We start from the raw sequence: 10,444 nt of genomic DNA, 5'->3' as shown, positions 1-10,444 counted from the left end.
ATGTTGGTAATTGATCTTTTAATGTTAGACTTTTTGAGAATTTTAGTTTGGCATTTATTTTAATAATGCTCACCATCTGCTTGCACTTGCTTTTAGAACCTTTTGACTACACTCTAAGAAATAAAACTGATAATTACTTAAATATTTTGGTGCAACACTTTTACACTCAAAAATAATAAGTAAATGCAAAAACAATCACATCTCTTAAATACACCTTATTAATAGATTAAATCCAACTAAAATGGAATAAGCCGTTATGAACAATTAAAGATGTTACAGTAACATTCAAAATTGAGTAAATACAATTGAAAATGTATGTTAAAACAACAGTAACCAAAAGTTCAAACTACATAAAATATTAATTAGGAAATGCTGAAATGCTTGGCACATATAACCTACACCATTACAATTACTTGTTTTTAAATAATGGTTCAATTTACTTAATATTTTAAAGTTAACTTAAGCAAAAACGTTAATTAGAATTAAGCGTATATATATATATATATAAATATATATATATATATATATATATATATATACAAACACACACACACACACACACACACACACACACACACACACACACACACACACACACACACACACACACACACACACACACACACAGGAAAAAAGAACCACGTCAGTTCAACATTGTTCACAATGATTTATTTTAACCAGCTTTTTTGTGAATCACACATTTAGCAGAGTCCTTCTCTGAACACAGTGAGCTGAAATCTGTTCCACATTCAGTGGATAAAACTTGGATAAAATTTCAGTCACAACAGTCTTATATAATAAAATTGCATCCAAATTGGCATGCTTGATAAAACTGTAAAACTAGCATATTGATGCTAACAACAAGAAAAATGTACCTGCAATACTAAGAATAAAAGTGGCTCAAGTGAATGCAGTGCTTTACCTTTTTAGAAAAGGTCAAATGACAAAAATAAAATTAAGATCCCAAAAAAATATATAAATCCTGAAAAAAAAACATTTGCACTGTGAGTTTTTGAACATCTTATGATTCCAAAAAATTGGGAAGATTATAACTAAAGAGTGACCAAAAAACATCCATAATTTAAATAAAAAGGTTTCAAAAAGGATTGTGCTTAAAAAAAAAAAACTAAAAAAAAAAAACATACAGAAGATACTCTCCCATTTACACCTTAATGTGAATCTGGAAAGTTAATGCAAAACACAGTTTATGGTACAAACATTATTTATGAACAGGAATGTCAACACTATGTAATGCCACAACTGAACCTTTTGATGAGCATTACATGTCACTTAACAAGTCTAACACTTTAAGAACAGCCCTGTGAAATTTTGTCTACAATGAACAGAGGTCATTTTTCAGTCTTTGAACCTTGACAGAAAGGTTTCCTGTATCCAGCTCCGTGAACACTTTTTGAAATGCTTCAAATGTGCATTTGAGATTCTTGGGATATTTCAGATCCAGAGCATTGCACAGTCCCAAAAGATAGCAACAGGCTTTGCTCAGATTCCCAAGTTTGCCCAGAACAGTAACGCCTTCAATAACAATATCCACATCAGTAGGTTCACCTGACCTGTCTTGATTCTGCAGCAGGTAAATCTTCATCACCTCCTCAGCCAAAGCCTCTTCACCAGACAGCATCAGCACTGTCCTTTAAAAAGAGAAACAACTGTTTTAAGCTCACATATTTCCAAACATTGAAACAAAAAGTTTCATTTGTATGACATCACTGGTACTCAAAATATGTGGGCACTGTGCTCCAAAATCTTTGAGCAAATGCTATTCTTTTGTATGCTTTCAAGTGTTTTTTTTTCTTTAGAACATTATCTTAAAACATTTCTATGATCTCACAAGCTAAAACTACTAATATTCCTAAAACAGATTTATTGCACCAACCTCAAAGGTTTTGATTAAGGCACTTGGATCCTCTCCCAGATGGTCAATGAGACATCTGATGATGACTTTTGTTTTTTCTCGATGGAATTTCCACTCTGTAAAACAGGAAGTCTCAACTGAGGCAAAATTTGCACATTTAAAACATGACTTACCATTTCTAGCTTAAACATAACAATTTTTTCTGTTGTTGACCTGTTTTCACACCCACCATCAAGGTAAGAACACCTGTGGAGCTAAAATATTGAACAGAAACCTAAGAATAGCCGTTTTTAGTGGAGGGCCTCTTCAGTGCTGTGTTGGAACGTTTTTGTGGTTAGAAAATGCAATCTTCCTTACCTGAAGCAGAAGATTTAACTGTGCCCTGTGGTGTTGTCCAGCAGCACCTTTCTTGGCTTGAAACAAGGACAGGAGTATGAATACAAGTCCAACGATGACATGAACTTTGGTTCAAGGTTCAGGGTCGTGATCCTATGAAACTCTGCACTGACCTGGATGGGAGAGGACAAAAAACAAAGGACACAAAATCTGAAGGCCAAAATTATGATTCAATCAAAAAAAAAATCTTTAACTGGAACTACCATTTTTTGCAACCTGGACCTTATTTTCTAACATGCAAAAGATTAATTTACTCATCCAGACATAAATCCATATAAGTGGAGTTGTTCAGTATGCAGACTAAAGCCTTAACATAAAGTATTATCTTCCACTAAGCTTCTAAATTTTATGTTATGAATTGCTTGCACCATTTCCCTGTGAGATTGTATAATCTTGGAGGGAAGAGGCGGAGCCAGGTTGCCCTCTGGACCATCGTCTGCCAGGTAGCGATGCGAGAGGAGCACACCGCTGAAGTGGCGCACCTATTCATAATCGCATCAGCGGCTTTACAGAGAAAGCCTTTCAGCTCCTCTGGCAGCTCTGCTTTCTCCACCTTCCTGGAGATGATGAACGCTAGCAAGGCAGTGTTGTTAGTCCCTGCAGCTGACTGAACAGTGCATTGATGTGCGCGATCAGTGAACCTTGCTATCAGCTGGTCAAGTTTGGCGGGATGGGCCGTTCACTGTCCAACGACCTTGGTCATTTTGATGCCGAAAACTGAAGCGAGACTCGGCTGTAGAGGGGGAACAGGCGGAAAACTCTGGTCTGTGAAGCCCTAGGTAGAGACTGGCGCTCTAATCTTCGCTGGCTCTGCTTCTGCCTCAGAGAGGTAGGTCATCACTGCTGGGAACTAAGGCCAGATGGGATCTGGGCAACGAGAGTGAGCGTAGCCATACCTTCCCGCCAGATCATCCGATGGGGGTGGAACAGGCTGAGGGATGGGAAGTCCCTTCTCACCAGCTTCCTCCTGGATGATGCCAGGCAGATCCAGGAGCAGCGCACCAACAACTGAGAGCGGCGTCCTCGCCGACATGTGAAGGCCAGGGGTGGATGAGCGTCAGCTCTTTCACCTCCCTTCTGTCGCCAGGCTGCCCAGCTGGGAGGCAGTGGAGCTGCCACCACTGCCGTTTTCCTCACGGTGGGTGGAATCATCCAATTCCGGCCCACCATCGAAGAACTCGATGGCTTCTTCCAGCGAGTACCTCTCTCTTAGCGGGAACGCCTCCTCAGCATCAGCTTTGAAAAAGGCTGACCTCCGCTGCTTTTCCTCTGGCGGGAGGAGCTAACAGGAGCAGCAATAGGATTAAGGTGTGAGGACAAGGTCCGCATGGTGAGGACCAAGGCAGCCCACGCAGACGGCATGTCGGTCATACGACATGAAGTAGCCGGTCTGGCAGGATGGTCACAGACGGATGGTCTCCCTGGACATCTTCTGGCTGGCTGAAGAAAAACAGTAGAGCCGATTTCCTGGTCTCACCATAACTTATACTAGACCAGGGTGAGGCCCACACAGCAGGTGGGCGTGGACTAAATTACTTAAGTGCTGCGCGCACAAGGGGAATACCCACTTAAAGGGCTGCGCCTATACTCATAGAATCTGGGGTTACAATACGTAAACGTTTAAAAATATTAAATTACTCTTCACTCTTCAGTAAAATCTAGTCTGTCGTCATGTGCTCCAGAGTTAGATAAGTGAGACAAAGGCACTTTGCAATCAGCCCAGTCATTCTTCAGTCAGGTTACATTAGCTTAGCCTAAAACAAGTTAAGTGTACGGAAATTACTAGCATTTATTGTTCCCTAGGCTTGGGAATGGTTTCAATTAGAAACATTCTGGTTTTGATTCAGATTCCTCATTTTGATTCAAATTCCTAGCAATTCTACAGTCTTATGACAAATTAAAGCAACCTGGCTGCTGCAAGACCATCAAAATCACTAGGATGGTAGCAACATGTTTTTCCTCACTTATCTTATGATGGGGGATGTAACAGACCAAATTTTATTTACAAGTGTATATCTCTTTAAATGTTCACTTACTTTGGGAGACGTCAAACAACGCTGGCCATCTGTCCTTGATGTTGCTGACACTCAGCTGTTGGCTGATAATATCATGTCATGAGCGTAAGGCACCCCATGTCTTAAAAGAGCAAGGACAATTCAAATGAAGACAGGGTATGGAATAGCCATGACCACATGTACCATGTTTCACTTGATAATGTTTGAGTAGTGACACTTTTGATGACTCCTCATGTTTGCAGAGTTTACACTGCCATCTCATCACCTGTGACCTAAAAAATTGTCTCATAGTATGAAGATGACAGAATGGTGTATAACCATATTTACACAGTTTTTGTATGATTAACTGATTGAATAACCAGTACTCACTACCAATTCAGGTGGAGGATACAACTTACAAATAAGTCAACATGGAACAAAGTACAATACTTAACCACATTGAAATAATCTGAATCACATCACCACACTGTATAAATAAAAAGATAGTATGGTGACACTTGATGACAGACCATGAACACATCAATATATTTACCGAACTGAAAATTTCTCAAAATTTAGATTTGGCATTTGTATGACTAAAATAACCCACCACAAAACCAGTATAAATATTTAGGTGGTATCAACATCCATTACTCAGCTTGCATAAAACAATATCATATCATTCCAAAATTTAACACATCAAGTCCTCTGAGTAAAATTACCTGCTTTACTTTGTAGTTGATGCAGATTTTTTTCTCCTGGTGGTGAAGATGGGGCTGAAAATATACAAATCAAAACTTAATCATTACAAAACATGCCACTGAGAATCTGCCATAACATCAATCTCTTATAAAGAAATTTTAGCTTGGATTGAAATAAACATGTATTGATGTAAATTGGGAGTAACTATACTGGAAATGATGGTACTTTTGGCTTGACCCAAAGGACCAAAGCAATTTTTTTTTCCATTACTTTCTGGGATCTGAAAGGAAGTAGGGCCCCGAGTCTAAATTTACTTAAGGCCCCATAGTACTTAGGACCGGCCCTGGATGAGGTAATCTGCTGACCCGCGGTCCTCTCAGCGTTCTCTCAAAAACTGGCCCTGTTCGGGACAAAGCTGAAAGCAGCGTCTTATATGCTCTGAAAGACCCCACATAGAACAAGAAAGCTAAGCAGCATGATTGCTGCTATGAACCGTTCCGCGGGCAGGTCTTCTTAGTTACCAAAGCCATTGATGATGACGTCTGTTCATCTCCTCCTGAACAACCTGACAGAGTGAGTCAGGCCGCGTGACTACCGCAGCTCCCGCACCGCGACTCAACAGGGCAATTTTCTAGAAATGTCTGAGCACACCTGCTTTCACGCGTGGTTCCTAAAATGCCCCCGATTAAACGGTCAGGTCGCTGGTACCCGGACATTCCGGTAAAATTACCCGGAACGCAGATAGCGACTCAGAACGTAAAAGGATAAAAGGGCGCGGTTTCCAGCCGCCTTGACTGGAAGACAGGATAAAAACTTAAATTAACGTGCACAAACACGCTGTGAAAAGTGAGCCTCCATGACAAACGCTTTCTTCGGCACATGCTATAAAAGAACGGTGTGGATAAAGACGGCTAATGTAAGAATTGGTCACTTACCTGAAAACGTTACCGGATGTGTGTCTGTCCCGTTCAACGTGCAGAAAATCTCCCTTGATGCCTTGCTCCTTGCGCGCGGTACATGCCAAAGGTCATTAGTCTTACTCAAAGTTTGAAGTTGGTATTGGGGGACAAAATTATATTGATTTTGAACCATTAATAATTAAAGTTCAAGACAATGATAAGTATGAATACCAGTGTCTCAGTTATTTTGAGTACTTTATATGAGATATATTGAGTAGATTTAAATAATGCACCCTGTGTTTCAAATACAGAATTATTTCTTTTAAATAAACTTGAACAAAAAAGCTCAGTTCAACTGAAAAACTGGTGTTGGAAATTTAAACATTCTTTTCAGTATTTTCAACTCAAGATAACACTTTTGTGATTTTCAAAGATTTAATCAAGGTCATCTAACTTAGAACTATAATGATATTTACTAAGCCCCTGAATAATTTTTTAGGGTGAACCCATTTTAAACCCTCTATCATGAATTCTCATGCTACCCCTTCCTTCACATTTTAACAACACGGGGACGTAACAGTCTTAATTCTGACTTTTGAGAGTAAACTAGCTAGAGCAATGGGCCTGTAGTCATCCATGCTCCAGTAGTCGTGTAAACAGTACAGTACGTTCCAAATAATTTGTGATGCGTGGAATTAACTTCATTTAGAGTTTGGTTTCCTGACGTACATGTAAACTAGGATAAAGGCTCCCGGTTTATTACTACAGATTAATCTAGATGCACATGTAAATGCACTGACTGTCACTTAAAGAGACAATGTGTAGTTTTTTTCTTTAATCTCTAGAAATGACCATCGAAACGTTGTTGGAAATAAATAAAATGATGCCAGTTTCTCCTTCTGCGAAATGTTCCGTGCTGATATACCGTTGCCACGTCGTATTTTCCCTTCCAGAAATGCCCTGGAATTCCTACAGTGGAAACTCAGCTAGTGAGGCTTGATGTATTACTTTTTGAGATCTGTTAGCCTACTTTATGTTGTGAGATGGTTTTTATTTAGTATTAAACAAAAGGTTTAGGGGTTTGCCAATGCTAAATGTGTGTTTACTTTTAACACTAATGTCAAGGAATTGTAGCTACACTCCATATTTTTCTATTTGAGCCGTTATGGCTGCTCTCGTGGTCTGCCTGTATCTGTTCTGTCTACATGTGTGTGTGTAACCTTGGTCAGGCTGTGCTGCGGAGTCAAGTTCCTATGCTCTGGTTCGCTGGAACGCTGGCAATAAATCTTTTTCTGATTCTGATTCTGATTCTTTTTGCATGTTTTTAAGTTTGTAATTACTAATTGCACACTTACTGCAAAAATACATCAAATAATTCACTTTCCCCAGAATGCAACCACTAATTCACTAAATAGTAAAACTAAAAGTAATAATAAAACTTCATTTGCCTCTTCCCTCCTTGCCCAGTTTCTCCTTCTGCAAAATGTCCCATGCTGATACGGCTGCCACACCTTTAAACTTGGTAATCTTTCAGAAGAGTTTATTTCCCTTAAGTCATTCCCCTGGCCTGGAATGACTTTTTGTTTGCAAAAATTAGCAATTTTGAAGCAACCAAAATAAATACCAAAGTTACAGATTCCTGTTCTACCTCGCTGAGAACATGTAAACCGTTTAAAAGTCCTTCTGCACAACTGCTTGTGAACATGGAGGGAACCTGTGAGGGTTCAAAACTGATAAAGAGGTCACAAAGTTTCCTTTGCTAAATATTAAGTAATTTGTTGTGTTTTAGAGAATTGCTACCAAGATTCTATTTAAATAAAATAATTAATAGTTCAGATAATTAATGAATTGTTTACCCAACTGAGTCTGTTCAGAGAGCCACCTATGACACGTTTAAATAGTTACATTAATCCCATTTTTCACTGGTCCATCGTAGCTGCAGGCCACTGTGTTGTATCAGGTGATATAACCAAAGATGTCATGTTGGCAAACATACAGATAACACACCATTGGTCAGCCCACAGAAACACACTTACTGTCCTTCATTTTCACAGGGTTTTGCAGCCACCCAGTGTTTGATCCACTCTCAGGACGTGGGCAGGCCGAGAGGTGTAATTTTCACCCTATCTTTCTGAATTAGGACTCCCTCTTTCCTTTTAACTCGTGCACACACACACACACACACACACACACACACACACACACACACACACACACACACACAGTGAATTCTTGGATAATTTTGGTCACTTTTCACCTTTGGCAAACCAGTGTTGTAGAAATGACAGACAGAGAGCAGCTCTTGCTGCTGTGCTTCTGAGACCTAGCCTACCACCTCCTGAGAAATACACACAGTACTCACACACACACACACACACACACACACACACACACTAGTCACACAAATACACACACTTTTTCATACCACCTACTGGCAGTGAGAAAAGAAGTCTGTGCTTGCCCAACTTATTTTTTTCTGTGATAGAATGTGTGTGTGTGTGCGTGCGTGCGTGCGTGCGTGTGTGCGTGTGTGTGTGCGTGTGTGCGTGTGTGTGTGTGTGTGTGTGTGTGTGTGTGTGTGTGTGTGTGTGTGTGTGTGTGTGTGTGTGTGTGTGATTGTCTCTCTCCTTTATCTCATTCTCCCCATGCCTCTTTCCCTTCTCCTGTCCTCCTCCTCTCAGATCCTTCTTCCTCACCATGATTTCACAGACCTCCACTTACTCCTTTGTTGCAGAGAAACAAAAAACGAGGAGAAAAGGGAAACACAATCGCCTTGTCCTCTCTCTCATCTTAATAAGCAGCTCCAAGTTTGATAATTACACGTTCAGCGTGCCGCATGAGTTTCTATGCAGTGTTCACATCAGGGAGAGAGCCATTGACTCCGCTGTTGAGGGGAGCAACTATTAGGGATGACTGACAACTGTCCCCCTCCCCCTTTGTTCCTCCTAGGAAGCTGTGAAAAATAAAAAATAAAAAGAACAAATCCGTTGCCTTGCTAGGGAGCGTGTCCCTGAACGTCATGGTGTAACCATGAGAGCAGCCTGCAGACCACATACGTTGCAAGACCCATAATCCATTCCATAACCTATCGCCATGTGCTGCCGATTAATGGGGTTTCTGCGGAGCGAACGCCGAGGAGACGGCCAGGCTGAGGGTTTTCTTCTGTGGCGGAAGCAAATCTGTTTGGGATTTACGGAGTAACTGGTGTGGCTGACACTGAGACGTCCAACAAGCTGGTCTGATGAGAAGAGAAAGAGAAGAGCCAAAGAAAAGAGGAAGAAGAGCAACAAATGTGATGACAGGCAGTTGATTGTGTTTTGGCAGGGCTCCGGTTGTTGCTGAGGTTTAGAGTTTATTGTTTCTATTGTTTTACGTACGGAAACATCTTCACTCTTCATTAAAAAATCACATCTCTATTGATTATTACCATTTCTGGTTGCTCATAAATACAATTTGCCAGCAGCTCTTGGTGCTTTGTCTTATCTATGACTGAAGAAAAGACAGCGTTGTCTTCCTGTCTCCAGACTTAAGCAGAGACACACCTTATCTGTCTCCTGCACAAGCACACAGAAGCCTCCTCTGTGGACCAGTGCTTCACTCACCCATTATGATGGCAATCTTGATGATTAAAAACCCGTGGAACAAACTGGGCTACCTGTTGCCATGATGTCATGTCTGGTCTAAAGCAACTGCAGTGATTAAGATTTAAGGCCACTGGAGCCGTTGGTGGAAAAATATCAATTAGTCGGCTACAAAATCCCCATGTGTGTGGTGGAGGTTAGGCTTTGGTTCTTAGCAATCATTAAGAAACACGTGTAGGTGCCTATGTTGACTCTTTTAATTTGAAGTGTATGAGAAACACGTGTTTGTTGAAACCACAACTTGTGTGAAGAAACCGATTATCCCCATGGACTAAAAGGATCAGCACTTCTGTTCTTGGTTCTCACGTCTGGATTTGGATTTTAGTGTGAGCCAGGTAGCGTTGGAGCTGAGCCCAGCTGAAATAATCTAATCTCTACTTCAGTTAACTTTGGAAGTCACATAATTGTAGTCAAATGTATCCATTTCAGTGGTAACCAAGACTGGCAGGTAGTCAAAGAGCTGAGTGGGTGAGCGGTGCGTAGGTGACACACTGACACAAACAGAAACCACACATCTCATTGTGACAGAAGTTGAAGCTGAAACAAAACAAGCGCCCTCTTGTGGCCGGTTGCATCACGCAAACAACTCAAACTCTTTTTCCTCAGGTAACTGGTTAATAGCTTGTATTTGAAAAGGGCTCTTTAACACAATCAGTCACTCATCCATTCACACACTCATTCACACACTTGTGGTGATGAGCTGCAATGTAGCCACAGCTGCCCTGGGGCGCACTTACAGAGGTGAGGGTGCTGAGCACGTCCGCCACCAATTCCTCCGACCAACACCAGCAGGCAACGAGGGTGAAGTGTTTGGCCCAAAGACACAACGACTCCTACAAACTGAGCGGGGCTCGAACCTACAACCCTCTGGTTATGGAGCTGGGGCAATGCTGGGCTTCATTGTGGTGTAGCTGACAGCACTGTTGCCTTAATGCAGAA

General features: G+C 41.0%; 1 long non-coding RNA gene across 1 annotated transcript; it reads right to left on the bottom strand.

The window, feature by feature from the left end:
- Positions 1 to 544: 544 nt before the first annotated feature.
- On the bottom strand, positions 545 to 6,427 carry LOC139073076 (uncharacterized). The gene is made up of 6 exons (XR_011521878.1): positions 5,901 to 6,427; positions 4,986 to 5,039; positions 4,306 to 4,405; positions 2,231 to 2,382; positions 1,895 to 1,989; positions 545 to 1,649 (listed from the first exon to the last, which is right to left on the bottom strand). It is a non-coding gene; the product is annotated as an uncharacterized lncRNA (long non-coding RNA).
- Positions 6,428 to 10,444: the final 4,017 nt, after the last annotated feature.

This window comes from Nothobranchius furzeri, chromosome 11 (assembly GCF_043380555.1).
Source record: "Nothobranchius furzeri strain GRZ-AD chromosome 11, NfurGRZ-RIMD1, whole genome shotgun sequence".
In the NCBI taxonomy this organism is placed as follows: Eukaryota; Metazoa; Chordata; class Actinopteri; order Cyprinodontiformes; family Nothobranchiidae; genus Nothobranchius; species Nothobranchius furzeri.
The sequence above is the reverse complement of the archived record's forward strand: the minus strand, read 5'-3'. Positions and strand labels throughout refer to the sequence as shown.